Source organism: Erinaceus europaeus, chromosome 13, assembly GCF_950295315.1.
Source record: "Erinaceus europaeus chromosome 13, mEriEur2.1, whole genome shotgun sequence".
NCBI classification, from domain to species: domain Eukaryota; kingdom Metazoa; phylum Chordata; class Mammalia; order Eulipotyphla; family Erinaceidae; genus Erinaceus; species Erinaceus europaeus.
In genome coordinates this window covers 31,096,544-31,117,651 of record NC_080174.1, presented here as the reverse complement: position 1 = coordinate 31,117,651, position 21,108 = coordinate 31,096,544, and positions in this window count along the sequence as shown.

Sequence of the window (21,108 nt, the reverse complement as noted above, 5' to 3'; positions counted from 1 at the left end):
TTTATCAAGAAAAGGACTGCTGAAGGGAGGAGAGGATCCCTGAAAGCTCAACAAATGCAACTCCGAGTCTCCATTGATACTGCCTCTCGAAAGCTGGAGCATAAGTGGGAAGGCCTTGAGCTCACAATGGGGCAAAGACCAGATCAGATAACTCAGGAGAAGACAAACAATCCTGGTGGTCTGGAAATGGAACTGTCTAGTGCGAGCTTTTCCACATTGTTCTACTGATGAATTAGGAAATACTTGACTCATTACCTCGGGACCCACAGAGTAAAAACAGAATTTTCTTTTACTTTTTCTTTTTTTTTTGTCACAGGGCCAATGAATGCTGCCAGGCTTGGTTCTGGCTATTGTCAGAGAAGTCAAATTGGGCCTGGAGCTTTGGACCTATGGATGTGAGTCTTTTGGCATAACCACTGTGATATCTTTCCTCCACCCTGTTTAATCTCTTGGTCAGCAGTGAGTGATTAAGCTAAAAAAAATCTACTTAAAGTTAAAAACCCTCAGGCTGGGAGTCAGGTGATTGCATAGCAGGACAAGCACACATGTAGCAAAATACAAAGACAGATGTAAGGATCCTAGTTCCAACCCCTGGCTCCCCACCTGCAGGGGAGTCGCTTCACAAGCAGTGAAGCGGGTCTGCAGGTGTCTATCTTTCTCTCCCCCTCTCTCTGTCTTCCTCTCCTCTCTCCATTTCTTTCTGTCCTATCCAACTACAACAGCAACAATAACAACAATAAAACAACAAGGGTAACAAAAGGGAAAATAAATATTTAAAAAAAAACCTTAGGCTCTAATAGCCTGCAAGGAAGATAAAGAACATTAGAGGGATTAACACCACTGCACTTCACCTCAGGAATTGAGATAACATTGAAACAACTGTTAATACCTGCAACTGAAAACTCTTTAAGTACCTTCATTAAACACAAGTCAATCTAGGCATGTGTGATTAGTGGATTGAATAATACTGAGAGAGGGACCACACAACACACCTACCACCCCTCCTGTGAGGAGGGGGTTCAAGGTCGACCCTCTTAGACCCTCATGGAGATGATGGTCTGGATTTCCCAGACAGCAAGCTTTTCCCCACATTCCCCCTCAGATCAGGTACTAGACAGGGCTTCCCACTATCACCATTACTGTTCAACATAGTGTTGGAAGAACTTCCCATAGTAACCAGGCAAGAGCAAGGAATTAAAGGAATACAGGTTGGAAGAGAAGAAGTCAAACTATCCCTGTTTACAGATGACATGATGGTATACATAGAAAAACCTAAACAATTTAGCAAGAAGCTTTTGGAAATTATTAGGCAATATAGTAAGGTGTCAGGCTACAAAATTAACATACAAAAGTCAGTGACATTCCTCTATGCAAACACTAAGTTAGAAGAAGATGTAATCAGAAATCAATTCCTTTTGCTATAGCAACAAAAACAATAAAATGTCTAGGAATAAACCTATCAAAAGAAGTGAAAGACTTGTATACTGAAAATTATGAGTCAATAGAAAAAGACACAAAGAAGTGGAAAGATAATCCACGTTCATTGGTTGGAAGAATTAACATCATCAAAATGAGTATACTACATAGAGTCATATAGAAATTTAATGCTATTCACATCAAGATCCTAGCCAATTTCTTTAGGGGAATAGAACAAATGCTACAAATGTTTATCTGGAATTTTTACCTAGAATTGACAAAAAAAATTGAAGAGAAAGAACAGAACTGGAGGCATGACACTCCCACTCACAAATTGTATTATAGGGCCATTTTGATTAAAAAAAAAAAACTTCTTGAGCCAAGATGGTGGACTGAGAAGTAGCTTCTGGTCTGAGTTCTGACAACAACTGCTGGAAACGCCACCAGGTTCCAGATGCCATCAGGATGCCGGCCAGGTTTCCCAGGACTGAAGGCCCCACCAATGCGCCCTGGAGCTCAGCTTCCCCAGAGACTCACCCTTCTAGGGAAAGAGAGAGGCAGAATGGGAGTATGGATTGACCAGTCAACGCCCATGTTCAGCGGGGAGGCAATTACAGAAGCCAGACCTCCCACCTTCTGTAACCCACAATGACCCTGGGTCCAGAGAGATAGAGAATGGGAAAGCTATCAGGGGAGGGAATGGGATATGGAGATTGGGTGGCGGGAATTGTGTGATCACAAAACCATCCTATGATTTTTTTAATGTCTCCTTTCTTAAATAAATTAATTAATTAAAAAAAACTTCTTGATACTGGAACATAAATAGATACAGTGACCAGTGGAATAGGATTAAGAACCCAGAAGTAAGCCCCCACACCTATGGACATCTAATCTTTTTTTTTCTTTGCTTGAATCCACTGCTCCTGGAGGCTATTCCACCCCCTTTTGTTGCCCTTGTTTTATCATTGTTGTGGTTATTATTGTTGTTTTTGTTGGACAGAGAGAAATGGAGAGAGAAGGGGAAGGCAGAGAGAGGGAAAGTAAGATAGACACCTGCAGACCTGCTTCACCACTTGTGAAGCGACCCCCCTGCAAGTGGGGAGCTGGGGGCTTGAACCAGGATTTTTGCCCTGGTCCTTGCTCTTCATACCACATGCTCTTAACCAGCTTCACTACCAATAGAGTCCCTCTAATCTTTTTTATTCATGAAATAAAAAATATCAACAAGGCCATAGAATAAGAGGCATACAATTACACACAATTCCCACTACCAGAGTTCTGTATCCAATCCCATTATATCCCTTGAAAGCTTTCCTCTTCTTTATCCCTGTGAAAGCATGTACCCAGGACCATTATGGGGTGCAGAGGTGGAAGTTAAGGTTTCTGTAATTGCTTCTGGGCTCAACATAGGCATTGGTAGGCATACTCCTAGCCTGTCCCCATCTTTCCCTAGTGGGGCAGGGTTCTGGGGAGGTGCGGTTCAATTATACACTGGACAGGTCATCTTCCAGGGAAGTGAAGTTGGCATCCTGGTAGCATCTGCAACTCGGTGGCTGAAAAAGAATTAAGATATAAAGCAGAACATACTGTTTAATCATCAAAAACCTGAAGGCGGAATTATAGCAGAGGAGATTTCAGGCCTCCATTTTGGAAACAGCTAGTAGGTCTTTTTTAAGTATATTCCAGGGAGCCCAGATTTTATTAATTTTTGCCAGAGCCTGAAAGCTAACATCAAGTGGACCAAAGGTATTGTCTGGGGAGATGGTGTAAGAGTTATAAATAGGACTAGAAAACTGGATCAGGGGAGAGAGTAGCTCCTAAATATGGGTAAAATATATAAATATTATTATCTATAAATCCCATCAGTTTGATCTGGGACTCATATTCAGTGCAGGAACCTGTGGAACTTCTGGACCGCTGTATGTCTCAGCTTGCATTCTGTGGTCATAGCTAGGAACATTCTAGGCTGCACTTATTGCTGGAACCATCTTCCTCGAGTTGTAGAGTATTTTGGCCCAACCTCCCTTAAGAGAATGGAGCAGTCCCTACCATTGTTAATCCATCTTAAGAGCAATGTCCTGTTGGGACCCATTAAGGGGTCCATTATGTTGTTCCTGATGGAGATGACCAGTGACAGTGGAGAGAGGGATCTGTTAGAGGTCTAGGCCCATTGTGTCTGTGTGGAAATTCCATGTTTCCCTGACTAGGGTCCCAGGTGATAGGGTGGCCTAGCTCCATCCAAGATGGTCGGAGAAGGTGGGTTCATGGTTCTTAATAGCTGAGTAGTATTCCATTGACTATATATACCACAGTTTTCTCGGCTATTCATCTGTTGTTGAACACCTGGGTTGTTTCCAGGTTTTGGCTATTATGAATTGTGCTGCTATGAACATAGGTGTACAGTATATTTTTGGATGTGTGTGAAAGAATCCTTACAATATTTCCCTAGCAGAGGTCATAACCTCTGTAGGGTCATAAAAAAAGGTCCCTTTTTAGTCTTGAGAGGGTTCTCCATGGTGCTCTCCAGAGGGGTTGGACTAATTTGCATTCCCACCAGCAGTGCAGGAGGCTTCCTTTGTCCCCACACCTCTCCAGCATTTGTTGCTGCTGTCATTTATGATGTATGACATTCTCACAGGGATGAGGGTGTATCTCAGTGTCATCTTTATTTGCATTTCTCTGACAATCAGTGACCTGGAGCAATTTTTCATTTGTTGGCCTTCTGTATCTCTTCTGTAGTGGTTATTCTGATCATATTCTCTCCCAATTTTTGATGGGGTCATTTACTTTTTTGTTAGTAAGTATTGTGAGCTCTTTATATATTTTGCTTATTAGCCTCTTGTTTGATGTAAGGCATATAAACATCTCCCATTCTGTAATAGGTTTCTTTTACATGGGTGAAGGTTTCTTTCGCTGTGCAAAAGCTTTTCAATTTGATGTAGTACCATTTATTTGTTTTTTATTTAGTCTTCCTTGCAGTTGGGCTTGTGTCATCAAAGATGCCCTTGGCAAGAGACTGGCATACTTTAACAATGACACTTTAGTTACTATCAGGTCATTCCATCAGCTGGGGCCCTAATCAGGAGTGCTGAGATTCCCAAACAGACTTGATGGGCCTAGAACTCGAATAAATCCCTCTCTCCATTGTTACCAGTCATTTCTATCAGGAACAACAAAATAGAGCCCACAAAGGGAGAGAGGGAAAGAAAGATAGACACCTGCAGGCTTGCTTCACAGCTTGTGAAGCGACTCCCCTGCAAGTGAGGATGGACAACATACCCTATGCTACACCTGAGGAAGATGGGTCGATATTAGGGCAGCATGGAATGCTAGGAGCTCATAAACACAGAATATGAGCTCAGATCTAGAGGGATGCAGAGGTCACACAGGCTTCTAAGATAATTATTCCAAGATCATATCAAATCAGTGGGTTTTGCAATCAACAATATTTATACCCCTTTCCCATATTAGGGAGCTACTGTCTTCCCTGATGCAGCTTTCTGGTCCTTTTTCCATCCATGACATCATCTCCCCAGACAGTAACTTGGATCCACTGGCTTATCAGGTTTCAAGCTCAGCGGTAAAGAGAAAAAGGAGAAAAAAATAATACAGACACAGGCTCTTTGGAATTTAACTTCTTCTTCTAGCATTTGCCCTCCTTCCGTAGCCAGTCAACAGCGTCAGGTTGAGCCTGATGTAAAGTTTCGAGACCTCCTTTGAATCTGGAGAGGTGGCAGTCATTGACTATGTGGGTCATAGTCTGTCTGGAGCCGCAGGGGCAGTTCGGGTCATCTCTGGCTCCCCAGCGATGGAACATAGTGACGCACCGGCCATGGCCTGTTCGATAGTGATTGAGGAGAGCCCAATCATAACGTGCTAGGTCAAAGCCGGGTTGACGCTTGCAGGGGTCTGGGATGAGGTGTTTGTTCTTTACCTCAGCTGACTGCCAACTCTGTTTCCAAAAGTCTGGAACAGAGAAGTTCAATGTAGGCGTAGGGGACCAGATTGGGTGACGAGATGTCAAGCGTTGGACAGGGTGGGCGAAGATATCTGCGTATATTGGTAGGTCCGGTCGAGCATAGACGTGGGAAATGAACTTAGATGATGCTGCATCCCGACGAATATCTGGCGGGGCGATGTTGCTAAGAACTGGCAGCCATGGAACCGGGGTGGAACGGATGGTTCCAGAAATTATCCTCATGGAGGAATATAATTTGGAATTGACCAAGTGGACATGGGGGCTACGGAACCATACTGGGGCACAGTATTCTGCAGTGGAATAGCATAATGCCAGAGATGATGATTGTAGTGTGGAAGCACTCGCGCCCCATGAGGAGCTGGCCAGTCTTGCAATGATGTTATTCCTCGCGCCCACCTTTGCTGCAGTTTTTATGAGATGTTCGTGAAATGACAGAGTGCGATCGAGAGTAACGCCAAAATAGACTGGCTGGGCTTCATGCCGGATTCTCGTATCGCCAAGCTGCACATTAAGCTCACGCGAGGCCGAGGCGTGGTGTAGATGGAAAACAGATGATACCGTTTTTGCAGTGCTAGGGATTAGTCGCCATTTTTTACAGTAATCAGATATCAGAGACATGTCTTTCGTGAGTATTTAACTAAAATATGCTTACTAGCTGTCTACAAAATGGAGGACCCTCCCCCCCAGACTTAATCTGCACTATTCCAGCCTTTAGATCTATGATTGGTCAATAATTTGGCTTTGCATGTTAGCTCTCTTTTCAGCCACCAGGTTCCAAATGCTAGCAGGATGCTGACCAGACTTCCCTGGACAGACAACCCCACCAATATGTCCTGTAGCTCCACTTCCCCAGAGCCCTTCCCAACTAGGGACAGAAAGAGACAGGCTGGGAGTATGGATCGACCTGTCAATGCCCATGTTCAGCAGGGAAGCAATTCCAGTAGCCAGACCTTCAACCTTCTGCATCTCACAATGAGCTTGGGTCCATACTTCTAGAGGGTTAAAGAATAGGAAAGCTATCAGGGGAGGGGATGGGATACAGATTTCTGGTGGTGGGAATTGTGTGAAGTTGTACACCTCTTACCCGATGGTTTTCTTAATGTTTCCTTTTTATAAATAAATTTTTTAAAAAAAAATTGGTCTTGTGCCATGGGAGAAAAACCAGGAACTCATGGTGGAATGGAAACACAATGTGTCTTTATTGATCAGAGACAATGCTTTTATAGGATAGAACCCTAAGTGGCAAGTCGGAAAAGGAAATGGCTAGGAAAGGGGGTGGAGAAAAGGAAAAATCAGGCTAAGGTAGAAACTTCCTTGGCAACTGTTGCGAAGGTTTTAACTGATGGGAGTAATGTTACCCTGTAGGCAGGATGGGTCTTGAGGTAGAAAGAAGATAGATCAAAGGTATGGAATTGGGTGAGGATCTCTCAGGCAAAACAATGATTATGTAAATAGGCCAGAGTATCAGGAATTCAGGGGAACTGGCTTAATGCCCAACATATGCCCTTGAGTTTTTAATGGGAAAGTGTTCAGCCAGTATTTTCTTCTAAGTATTTGATAGTCATCCCATGTGTCTCTCTTTTGTTTTTAGTGTCTCTCAAGCTCTGTTTTAGTTCTTTTAATTCTTTCTTAGTTTTCTCTAATTCATCCGTGGCTTGTCTGATTTTGTTTTCTGCTTTTGTTATTCTGCTCTCCCTTCCCAACTTCATTCTTCAGTTAAACTTTTTTTTTTTTTACCTTGTTTAGTTACAGTGTTACCTTGTTGTACTAGCTGGGCTTTTTGTTCAACTTTTTCAGCTTTCAGTTTCCTAATTACCGCAAGATAACTTGTATTTTCTTTCAGGGTCTCATTGATTATTTACATATTTTGGTAGTATTTTCCTCAAAAGCTTTTCTCACTCCTGAGATTAATGTGTCAGTTAATGCTTGAATATTTTCTTCACTTTTAGTTGCTTCTGGCTTACTTGGAATTTCTTCTTGTCTCCTGTTCTGACTCATTGTTGTAGTTGATTTAGCCATATTTTTGGTGTATTTTTGTAATTTGGGTCCTGGCTGATGCTGTTCAATTATTGGTTTGTTCAAGGGAAAGTCACAGTAAACTTTTATGCAAATGCAATAAAAGTGAAGACAAATTAAACCAGAATGTAGGAAAACAACAAATGAATATAGTAAAAAGAAAAAGAAACAAATAAAATATCCCAGCTAGACCCATTCAAACCCCTCCCACTGAAGAAAATTCTGTCCACTTCCAGCCAATGCAACAAAAGCAACCACAAAAGCTTAATGAAGATAGATAACAGGAAGTAAAGGGGAAAAAAAGGAGAAAAAGGCAGAGGCACATCACTCCATATTTCTCTAAGATATTAAATCACAAACAAACCTCCATAAATAAAGTGAAACTAATATCAAGAAAATCACAGACTGCTCAAACTAGAGGGGAGAGGGAAATCAATACTCAAAATGAATGAGCAGCTCCAAGCCAAAGTCCTTCCCAAAAGATAGCTATGTCAATCACTATCCAATGAAATAAACACAACAAACATAAATGGAAGAATTTATCAAACCAGAGAGAAAGATGATAGAGAAATTTAAAAAAAGAAAGGAAGGAAGAAATAAAAAGAAAGAAAGAAAGAAAGAAAGATAGAAAGAAAGAAAGAAAGAAAGAAAGAAAGAAAGAAAGAAAGAAAGAAAGAAAGAAGGAAGGAAATCAGGGAGGGTGAGGTGGGGGTAATACCACTACAACACAGATGCTTCCCACAGGTGAAATCACAGAAAATCCTTCAGCCAATATCTACCAATGACCTAGCAAGCTAACAGTCTAACACAATAACAAACAGAGACAGTCTGTAAGTCAAGTCAGACTAAGGGAAGGAAAACTTCAAAGCACCCAAACTGTAGTGTGATGCTCCCTTTAACTGAACTAACTATAGAAGAACATTATAAGTAATCTATAAGCCAGCAAAAAGGAGCTTAAAGGACAAAGGAAGAAAAACCATGGGTCACCCAACCCCCAATACCCAGCTTTAGGGCAGTGGTGGCTGCTTGGGGAAGTAGGGTAGAAATTAAGTGGCCTGCCCACTTATTCAGTTAAAAATCTCCAAACCATATTCAAAAAGGGAAGCTTTTGTCAGAAGTCAGTAGGGAGTAATCTAAAGCTACCCCCCCTGTATTTCAGTTAAAGGGAGCATCCTTTTTGGACCTGTAGTCTCCCCCCTACCACCCATCCTAGAGTTTTTTACTTTGGTGCAACATGCAATTCCAGTTCAGGTTCTACTTGTGTTTTCTATTCTGATCTTGTTTTTCAACTTTTGCCTGAGAGTGAGATCATCCAATATTCATCCTTCTGTTTCTGACTTATTTCATTTAACATGAATTTTTCAAGGTCTATCTAAGATTGGCTGAAACAGTGAAGTCTCCATTTTAATAGCTGAGTAGTATTCCTTTGTGTGTATATATATATACCACATCTTGCTCAGCCACTCATCTGTTGTTGCATGCCTGGGTTGATTTCAGGTTTTGGCTATTACAAATTGTGCTGCTTATGTGTACAGAGATATTTTTGGATAAGTGTGTTGGGTTCCTTAGGATATATCCCCAAGAGAAGAATTGCAGGGAAATAGGGTAGGTCCATTTATAGCATTCTGAGAGTTCTCCAGACTGTTCTCCTCAGAGGTTGGACCAATTAACATTCCCACCAACAGGGCAGGAGGGTTCCTTTGACCCCACATCCTTTCCAGCATTTGCTGCTGTTACCTTTTCTGATGTATGACATTCTCGCAGGAGTTAAGTGGTATCTTATTATCGTCTTTATTTGCATTTCTCTGATAATCAATAACTTGGAGCATTTTTTCATGTGTCAGCCATTTGGAACTTTTCTATGGTGAATATTCTGTTTATATCCTCTTACCACTTTTGGATAGAGTCATCTATTGTTGCTGAGCTCTTTATTTATTTTGGTTATTGGCCTCTTGTCTGATGTATGTAAAGATCTTCTCCAATTCTGTGAGGGGTTTCTTGGTTTGGGTAGTGGTTTCCTTTACTGTGCAGAAGCTTTTTAAAAAATTTTTATTATCTTTATTTATTTATTGGATATAGACAGCCAGAAATTGAGGGGAGGAGAGGAGATAGACAGGGAGAGAGAGAGAGAGACACCTGCAGCACTGCTTTAATAATCGCAAAGTTTTCCCCCTGCTGGTGGGAACCGGGGGCTCAAACCCAGGTCCTTGTGCATTATAATATGTGTGCTCAATCAGGTGTGCCACCACCTGGCCCCATGCAGAAGCTTTTTAATTTGATGTAGTCCTATTGGTTTATTTTTGTTTTAGTCTTCTTGTAATTGGATTCATATCATTGAAGCTGCCTTTAAAATTTTTGATGGAAAAGAATTCTGTCAATATTTTTCTATCTGCTAGTTTCTGGTCTAACATCCAAGTCCTTGATCCACTTGGAATTTACTTTTGTGTTTGGTGAAATATGGTGGCTCAGTTTCATTCTTCTGCATGTTTCAACCCATTTTTTCCAACACCATTTGTTGAAGAGACTCTGTGTTCCCTATTTAATAATCTGGGCACCTTTGTCAAAGATTAGATATACATAGGTGTGGGGGCTTAATTCTGGGCTCTCAGTTTTATTCCACTGGTGAGTGTGTCTATTCATAATCCATTACCAAGCGGTTTTGATGACAATGGCTCTCTCTATAATACAAATTGAGATCTGGGAGAATGATACCTCCAGTTCTGGTCTTTCTTCTCAAGACTCTTTTGGCAATTCTAGATACTTTATGGTTCCAGATAAATGTTTGTAGTATTTTTTCTATTCTCCTAAAAAATGTTTGAGATCTTGATGGGGATAGCATTAAATTTGTATATGGCTCTGGGTAGTATATTCATTTTGATGATGTTACATCTTAAAACCCATGAACATGGAATATCTTTTCCATTTCTTTGAGTTTTTTTCAATTTCCTTGAGTAGTAACTCATAATTTTCAGTATACAAGTCTTTCACTTCTTTGGTTAGGTTTATTCCTAGATAATTCATTGTTTTTGTTGCTATAGTAAAAGGAATTGATTTCTATATTTCCACTTCTTCTTAGTGTTTGCATAGAGGAATGCCACTGACTTTTGAATGTTAATTTTGTAGCCTAAGAACTTACTATATTGCCTGATGATTTCCTAAAGCTTCTTGCTGGATTTGTTATGTTTTTCTATATATACTATCGTGTCATCTGCAATTAGGGAGAGTTTGATTTCTTCTCTTCCAATCTGCATCCCTGTAATTACTTGTTCATTCCTGATTGCTATGGCAAGAACTTTCAACACTATGTTGAAAAGTCATGGTGATAGTGGGCAGCCTTGTCTAGTACCTGATCTGAGTGGAAATGCTTCCAGTTTTTCACCATTGAGTATGATGTTGGCTGTTGGTTTGCTATATATAGACTCCACTAGCTGCAGGAATTTTCCATCTATTCCCATTTTTTGTAGTGATTTGATCATAAAGGGATGTTGTATTTTGTCAAAGAAATTCTCTGCATTTATTGATATGACCATGTGTTTTCTTGGTCTTGCTTTTATTGATTTGGTGTATAACGTTGATTGATTTACATATATGTTGCATCTCTGGGATAACCCCACTTGGTCCTGATGAACAATCTTTTTAATATACAGCTGTATCTGGTTGGCTAGAATTGTGCTCAATATTTTAGCATCTATGTTCATCAGAGATATTGGTCTGTAGTTTTGGTTTTTTTTTGGTTGTGTCCTTGTCTGATTTTGGTATCAAAGTGATGTTGGCTTCATAGAAGTTGGAAGGGAGTATTCCAGTGCCTTAAGTCTTCTGAAAGACTTAAATGTAGAGATATTAGCTCTTCTTTGAAGGTTTTTTAGAATTCATTTGTAAAACCATCTGGTCCAACACCAAGACACATCATAGTTAGAACGAAAAGAAGTAAGGATAAAGAAAGGATCCTAAAGGCTGCAGGAGATAAACAAAATGTCACATACAGGGGAAAACCCATAAGACTATCAGCAGAATTCCCCACTCAAACTCTAAAAGCCAGAAGAGAATGGCAAAATATCTATCGAGCCCTGAATGAAAAAGGGTTTCAACCAAGGATAATGTATCCTGCTAGACTTTCATTCAAACTAGATGGAGGCATCAAAACTTCTTCAGACAGACAACAGTTAAAGGAGGCAACCATCACCAAACCTGCCCTGAAAGAGGTTCTAAAAGACCTCTAATAAACAAGAAAATCACCATTATACTTGCGATATATCAGAGCAAATAAAAAAATTGTTGAATAATGGCACTATAATACATTAAATCCATAATATCAATAAATGTCAATGGCTTAAACTCACCCATCAAAAGGCACCTAAGCTAATTATGGGCCCCAGATCACATCAAATTAATGGGTTTTACAGTGAACAACACTTATACCCCTTTCAAATACTAGGGAGCTACTCTATTCCCTGATCCAGCTTTCTGGTTCTTTTCCCAGCCATGACATCATCTCCCCAGACAATAAGTTGGATCCACCTGCATATCAGATTTCTGGCTCAGGCAAGACAAAACAAAACAAAAACAAAAACAAAAACTGAACACTAGTATAGCTACAGGCCCTTTGAAATATAACTAAAATATGCCTACTAGCTATCTACAAAATGGAGGACCCCCCCCCCCAACACTTCATCTGCACTATTCCAGCCTTTAGGTCCATGATTTTTCAACAATTTGTGTGGCTTTATATGTAAACTCTCTTTTCAGTCATCAGGTTCCAGATGCTAGCAGGATGTTGACCAGACTTCCCTGGACAGACAACCCCACCAGTGTGTTCTGGAGCTCCGCTTCCCCAGTACCCTTCCCCACTAGGGAAAGAGAGAGGCAGGCTGGGATTATAAATCAACCTGTCAATGCCCATGTTCAGCGGGGAAGTAATTACAAAAGCCAGACCTTCCACCTTCTGCATCCCACAATGATCTTGGGTCCATACACCCAGAAGGGTAAAAAATAGGAAAACTATCAGGGGAGGGGATGTGATATGGAGGTCTGGTGGTGGGAATTGTGTGGAGTTGTACCCCTCATCCTATGGTTTTGACAGTGTTTCCTTTTTATAAATAAAAAAAATTAAAGAAAAAAAGCAACCATAACCATGCCTGCCCTGAAAGATGTTCTAAAAGATCTCTTATAAAAAAGAACATCACCATAATACTTGCCATATATCAGAGCAAATAAAAATTGTAGAATAATGGCACTAAAATACATTAAATTCATAATACCAATAAATATCAATGGCTTAAACTCACCCATTAATAGGCACAGAGTGGGAGGATGGATAACAAAAAACAACCCAACCATATGCTGCTTGCAAGAACAAGACAAACACAGGCTTAAAGTGAAGGGATGGAAAACTATTCTACAGACTATGGACCACAAAAAAGGAAGGAAGAGCCATACTCATCTCTGACACCATAGGTTTAAATTAAATAAAGTAATAAAAGATAGGCAAGGCCATTACATAATGATTAGAGGATCAATCAACCAAGAACACTTAACAATTTTTAACGTCTATGCACACAATGAGGGACCCTCTAAATACATCAAACACCTACCAAACAAACTACAAAAATACATCAATAGTAATACAATAAATGTGGGAGACAGTAACACCCCACTTTCACATTTAGAAAGGCCAGCAAAGCAGAGAATGAAGAAACAAGAGAATTAAATGATGAGATTGGACAGACTAGATATCCTGGACATTTTTAGAGTTCTTCACCCCAAAAACTGGAATACACATTCTTTTGAAATCCACACAGCACATACTCAAGGACAGACAACAGTTTAGACCACAAAGACAACATCAACAAATTCAAGAGCATTGAAATAATCCCAAGTATCTTCTCAGAACACATTGGAGTAAACCTAACATTTAACAACAAACAGAAAATTATGAAAAGTCACAGAATTTGGAAACTCAACAACTTAACTGCTGGGTCAGAAATTCACTCAAGCAAGAAATTCAAATGTACCTGGAAACAAATGAGAATGAAGACACAAGGTATCAAAATATTTGGGACACATACAAAGCAGTGTTGAGAAGGAAATTCATAGCCATCCAATCACACTTTAGTGTACAAGAAAAATATCAAATAAATGAACCTACTGCATGCCTTATGGACATAGAGGAAGAGGAACAAAGGAACCCTAAAGCAGCCAGAAGGACAGAAATCACTAAAATTAGAGCAGAAATAAACAATATCAAAAATAAGAGAACCATAACAAAATATCAATGAAGCCAAATGTTGGTTCATTAAAAAATTAAACAAGATTAACAAACCCCAACCCAGAGTCACTTAAAAAAAGGGAAAAGAATCAAATAAATAGAACTGTAAATGATAGAGGAGTGATCACAACTAACACCACAGAAATCCAGAAAATCATGTGAAACTCATTTTTATCCAGTTCATCTTTCTAGTTTTTATTTATTTTTTATTATTTATTTAAGAAAGGAGACATTAACAAAACCATAGGATAAGAGGGGTACAGCTCTACACAATTCCCACAACCCAGTCTCCATATCCCATCTCCTCCCCTGATAGCTTTCCCATTCTCTGTCTCTCTGGGACTATGGATCCAGGGTCCTTGTGGGTTGCAGAAGGTGGGAGTTCTTCTGTAATTGCTTCACCACTGAACATGGGCATTGACTGGTCAATCCATACAGACTGCCCTTCTATTTCCCTAGAAGGGTGGGTCTTTGGGGAAGCAGAGCTCCAGGACATATTGGTGGGGTTGTTAGTCCAGGGAAGTCTGGTCAGCATCATTCTGGCATCTGGAACCTGGTGGCTGAAAAGAGAGTGAACATGTGAAACTTCTACAAAGAACTATATACCACCAAGCTAGAGAATCTGGAAAAAATGGTAAAATTTGTAGAAACATAGCCTTCCAAAACTGAACCAAGAAAAACTATAAAAACTTAAATGGACCAATCACAAAGAATTTGAAAGAGTTACTAAGAATCTTCCCAACAACAAAAGTCCTGGACCAGATGGCTTCACAAATGAATTCTACAAAACCTTCAGGAAGCAGCTAATACCTATACTTCTAAAGCTTTTTCACAAGATCAAAGAAACAGGAACACTCCCTTACACCTTCTATGAAGCCAACATCACCCTCATAACAAAAGCATATAGAGACACAACAAAAAGGAAAACTACAGACAAATATCTCTGATGAACATAGATGCTAAAATATTGAACAAGATCCTGGCCAATCAGATACAGCAGTATATCGAAAAGATTGTTCATCATGACCAAGTGAGATTTATCCCAGGAATCCAAGGCTGGTTCAACATGCATAAGTCAATCAATGTCATTCACCCATTAATAAAAGCAAAACCAAAAACCACAGGATTATCTCAATAGATTTGAGAAAGCCTTTGACAAAATCCAATACTCATGCATGTTCAAACACTACAAAAAATGGGAATAAAAAAATCAATGTACAAAAATCAGTGGCATTTTCTTATGCAAACACCAAATCTGAATAAGAAGACACTCCCATTCACTGTAGCAGGAATAAATCTGGCCAAAGAAGTAAAAGACTAGAAAATGATACCAAGAAATGGAAAGTCATCCCATATGCTCATGGATTGGAAGAATATATATCATTAAAATGAATATTCTCCCCAGGGACATATACAAATTTAACACAATACCCATTAAAATTCCACCAAGCTTCTTTAAGAAAACAGAAAAAAAAATTACGATAATTTATCTGGAATCAGAAAACACCTTGAATTGCCAAAACAATCTTGAGGAAAAGAAACAGAAATGGAGGCACCACACTACCAGCTCTCAAACTATATTATAAGGCCATCATCATCAAAATAGCCTGGTACTGGAACAAAAATCAGCATATAGAACAGTAGAACATAACTGAAAGCCCAGAAAAAAACCCACACATCTATGGACATCTAATCTTTGATAATGGGGCCCAAAGTATTAAATAGAGGAAGGAGGCTCTCTTAAATCAATGGTGCTGGGAAAACTGGGTTGAAACATGCAGAAGAATGAAACTGAACCACCTTATCTCACCAGAAACAAAAATCAACTCCAAATGGATCAAGGATATGGACATTAGACCAGAAACTATCAAATAAGTATTAAAGAGGATAACATTAATGGAACACTTTCTCATCTAAACCTCAAGGACATCTTTGATGAAACAAACCCAATTGCAAGGAAGACTAAAGCAGAAACAAATCAATGGGACTACATCAAATTGAAAAGCTTCAGCACAGCTAAAGAAACCATCACTCAAACAAAGAGACCCCTCACAGAATGGGAGAAGATCTTCACATGCCATACATCAGACAAGAGACTAATCACCAAGATACACGAAGAGCTCAGCAAACTTAGAAACAAAAAAAGCAAATGACCCCATCCAAAAATGGGTGGAGGATATGAACAGAACATTCACTACAGAAGAGATCCAAAAGGCTAACAAACACATGAAAATTTTCTCCAGGTCGGAGAAATGCAAATAAAGACAACATTGAGATACCACCTCACTCCTGTGAGAATGGCATACATCAAAAAGGATAGCAGCAACAAATGCTGGAGAGGCTGTGGGGACAGAGGAACCCTTATGCACTGCTGGTGGCAATGTAAACTGGTCTAGCTTCTGTGGAGAGCAATCTGGAGAACTCTCACAAGGCTAGACATGGACCTTCCATATGACCCAGTAATTCCTTTCCTGGGGATATACCCCAAAGACTACGTAATACTCACCCAAAAAGAAATATGTACACCTATGTTCATAACAGCACAATTTGTAATAGCTAAGTCCTGGAAGCAATCCAGGTGCCCAACAACAGATGAAAGGCTGAGAATATTGTGGTATATATACACAATGGAATAGCATGCAGATATTAAGAATAATGAGGCCCCTTCTCTAACCTGTCTTGGATGGAGCTGAGAGGAATTATGTTAAGTGAGCTAAGTCAGAAAGATAAAGATGAGTATGGGATGATCCCACTCATATACAGAAGTTGACAACGAAGAAGAGACAGGTAAACTAAAAGCAGGATTTGACTGAATTTGGAGTAGGGTGCCAAAGAAAGAACCCTGGGTTGAGTGTTAGGGTGGATGTTCAGCTTCATGTGGCAGGGAGAAGAGGGGATGGGATGGGACACAGTTTTTTGGTGGTGGGAATGGTGTTTATGTATATTCCTATCAATTTGTAGCCATATAAATAACTATTTTATTAATATAAGAGGGGAAAAAACTTAAATTTTCAAAAAAAGAAAAAGGAAAATAATTAAGTTAAAAAAAATTAAAAACCATCTGTCCCAGGACTTTTTTTCTTGGGAAGGTTTTTGATAACTGTTTCAATTTCATTAACTGTGATGAGCCTGTTCATGTTATCTAGTTCCACTTTACTTGATTTTGGAAGTTCGTAGGTATCTAGAAAATCATTTCTTCCAGATTCTCTAGCTTGGTGGCATAGATTTATTCACAGAAGACTCGCATAATATACTGTATTTCTGTAGTGTCTATTGTGATATATCCTCTTTCATATATGATCAGATTTATTTGAGTCTTCTCCCTTTTTTGTTTTGTGAGTCTGGCTAAAGGTTTGTCCATTTTGTTCACTCTTTCGAAAAACCAGCATTTACTTCTGTTGATTTTTGTATAGTTTTCTTATTTTCAATGTCATTTATTTCTGTCCTAACTTTAATTATTTCAGTCCTTCTGGTTACTTTAACTCATTTGTTCTTCTGCTTCTAGGTCTTTAAGGTATGCAATCAGGCTGTTTATTTCTGTTTTCTTGTTTTCTAATGTGTGCTTATATGGCTACGAACTCCCCTCTTAGTAATGCCTTAGCTGTGTCCCAAATATTTGTTGTTGAGCCAGATGTTGTTGTGCGCGGTCTGCGGAGAAGAGAGAGAGGAGGGGTCTGGAGCAAAGAGGAAACACAAATCTTTATTTGCACTGGCACCTCAGAGTTGGGTGCTAGAGAAGCAGGTTGGGCCACGTGGAGGTAGCGAAAATGGCCGCCTCACGCAGTAACCTTTCCTGCGTCTGAACACTGGAGTGAAGCGCTGGCAAGAGAGCTAGTTACGGAAAACGAAGGGTTTTTATAGGAGTAGCTTTCACGAGAATGGGAAGGGGGAGGAGTAACCAAAGCACTCCAGGATAGGATGATAACTCTCATGAGAATGGGAGGGGGGAGGAATAACCAAAGCACTCCAAATATCACGGGGATATAGACAATGTCCTGAGGGCATAACATGGCAGAACAGGCATTCCCAGAATGTCCCAACTCTCACGGGAACTAGTAGCCTGAGAGGAAAACATGGCAGATGTGAATGCATCTGCACAATTTCCCAGCAAATATTTTGATAGCTTGTGTCTTCATTTTCACTGAGCTCTTGAAACATTTTGATTTCTTTCAGTATCTCAGTATTTCTTTCAGTATTAAATGTGTACCCTGTGGTGTGAGTGCCAGAAGCTGTCTCCATGGCCACAATGTGGCTCAACATGCTGTAGCTGCAGATGCAGTCTGCAACTGGGTTTAATATCTTTTTGAGATCTCTTCTTTTTCAGTTGTCTCTAATTAGTCCTCCATCTTGCTAACTCTGTCTTCAGCCTCATTTATTCTATTCTCTCTACCCTCTACTATTTTCTGGAGTTCATCTATTTTGTTACCCTTCAGCCATCTTTTTGTTGTTGAAACAGACTGGAGTTTGCATCTCAACTGGTAAACTGCCAGACTGTTATGAACCACTTAATCTCTCCCTAGTCTCTTCTCAGTCCATGAGCCACATGTGTTTGCACTCACTGGTGATTTGGTGGGTTCCTGAAGTTATTCTAGACCTGCCTTGTTGCACTGGTCTCCTTTGGTATTCCTAGTTGACCCAGGAGAGGAGAGGAGAGAAACACAGCTGCTTTCATGTCTCCATTTTGACTCCACCCCTGACATCTAATATTTGACAAAGGTACTCAGACTATTAAATGAAGAAAGGAGAGTCTCTTCAACAAATGGTGTTGGAAAATTGGTTTGAAACATGCAGAAAAATGACACTAAATATTTCACTGAACACAAAATATACTCCAAATGGATCGAGGACTTGGGTGTTAGACCAGAAACTATCAAATCCTTAAAGGAAAATATTGGCAGTACTCTTTGCTGTATAAATTTTAAAGGTATCTTCAAGGAAGTGAATCCAACTACAAAGAAGAATAAATAAAAAAATAAACCAATGGGACTACCTCAAATTGAAAAGCTTCTGCTCAGAAAAAGAAAACACCACCCAAAGAGATCTCACATAGATGGGGAGAAGATTTTTACATGCCATATATCAGACAAGTGGCTAATACCCAGAATATAGAAAGAGCTCACCAAACTCAGCAACAAGAAAACAACTGACCCCATCCAAAAAAGAGGAAAGTATATTTACAATAGAAGAGATCCAAAGGGCAAACATATGAAAAAAATGCTCCAAGTCACTGATTGAGAAATGAAAATAAAAGACAACAATGAGTTACCACTTCACTCCTGTGAGAATGTCATACAGCAGAAAAGGTAGCAAGCAGCAACAAATGCTGGAGAGCTTGTGGGGACAAAGGAACCTCCTCCACTGCTGGTGAGAATGTCAATCAGTTCAAACCCAGTGGAGAGCAGTCTGGAAGTCTCAGGAGGCTAGAAGTGGACCTTCTGTATGACCCTGCAATTCCTCTCCTGGGGATATATCCCAAGGAACAAAACATACCCATCCAAAAAGATTTGTGTATTCATATCAGCACAATTTTCAATAGCCAAAAAACCTAGAAGCAACCCAGGTGTCCAACAAAAGGTGAGTGGCTGAGTAAGTTGTGATATGTACACAATGGAATACTATTCAGCTATTAAAAATGTTGATGGTACTTGAAGAAGTCATGTTAAGTGAGATAAGTTAGAAACAGAATAATGGATATCGGATGATCTCACTTATAGACAGAAGTTGAAAAACAAAATCAGAAGGGAAAACACAAAGCAGAACTTGGACTAGAGTAGGTGTATTGCACCAAAGTAAGACTCTGGGGTAGGTGGGTGGGAGTTCAGGTCCTAGAATATGATGGCAGAGGAGGACTTAGTTGAGGCTGAATTGTTATGTGGAAAACTGGGAAATGTTATGCATGTACAAACTATTGTATTTTACTGTCGATGATAAACCATTGCTTCCTCAATAAAGAAATTTAATAAAGGGGGGAGAGGTAGATAGCATAATGGTTATGCAAAGAGACTTTCATGACTGAGGCTCCAAAGTCCCAGGTTCAATTCCCTGAGCCACCATAAGACAGAGCTAAACAGTGTTGTGGTAAAAAAAAAAAAATTAAAAAGAGAGTGAGGGAGAGACAAGTTAGGGAAGGCCTCCTGTATCCTAATATATAAATAAATGTAAAGGAAGAAAAATTGTACATTAGATAACTTTTGGGCTCTGTGATGTGAATAGCCTTGATGTGCTCCAGAGAGATAGGAAGCTACATGAACTGATTCAAGCAGGGTGAAGAGAATGATATGATGTGAGAACTAAAAGACAGCTAGGGCTCAGATCATGTAGGACCATGTAAGCCATGGTGAAAATGTGAATTTTATCATAATTATGTTGGAAAACTTTTGGAGGGAAACTAAGCAGAAAAATTTGTAAAGCCTTTTGAAAACTTTTTCTTGTTATAATGTTAAGTTTACAGAAATTGCAAAAATAATACAGAGCTCCTATATACTAAACTGTTACCCAAAATTACCAGTTGCTTACATTTTTTCCCATATATTTAACATCATTACTCTTTATACATTATTTATAAAAATATTTTATTTGGGGGTGGGGTAGTAGTACAGTGGGTTAAGCAAAGTTCAAGGACTGGCTTAAGGATCCCGGTTGGAGCCCCGGCTCCCCACCTGCAGGGGATCACTTCATAATCAGTGAAACAGGTCTGCAGGTGTCTGTGTTTCTATCCCCCTCTCTGTCTTCCCTTCCTCTCTGGATTTCTCTCTGTCCTATCTAACAATAATGACAATAACTATAATAAAACCACAACAATGATAACTATAATAAAACCACAACAATGATAAACAACAAGGGCAACAAAAGGGAAAAAATAACTTCCAGGAACAGAATTTGTAGTGCAGCCACTGAGCCCCAGAATAACTCTTGAGGAATATATATTATTTGATTGGACAGATAGTAATTGAAAGGGATGGGTGAGATAGAAAGGTAAAGAGAAAGAGAGACACTTACAGCACTGCTTCACTGCTCATGAACCTTCCCCCCTGCAGGTGGGGACTTGAGTCCTTGCACATGATAATGTGTACACTTAATCAGTTGTGCCATCATTTTAAGTGATATCTCTAAATCACTTAAAAATCAAAGTAAATGTCTTATATTCCTTTAATACTTAATGCTACAAAAACATTTTCTAAACAACAAAGATGTTCTCTTATACAACCACAGAACTCATTTAAAAACTTAGGAAATATAGTGTTTACATTGGGACTTCATAATTTAACAATAAATCTAGTGCTCCTGGCAGCCATTTTTTCTCTTTCTTCTCTCTCTCTCTCTCTTTATTTGATAAAACAGAGAGACATTTAGAGGGAGGATACAGAGGAAGACCACTCATGAAGCTTCTCCTTTGCAGATGGGCACTGGGACTAGAAACTGGATCCTTGTG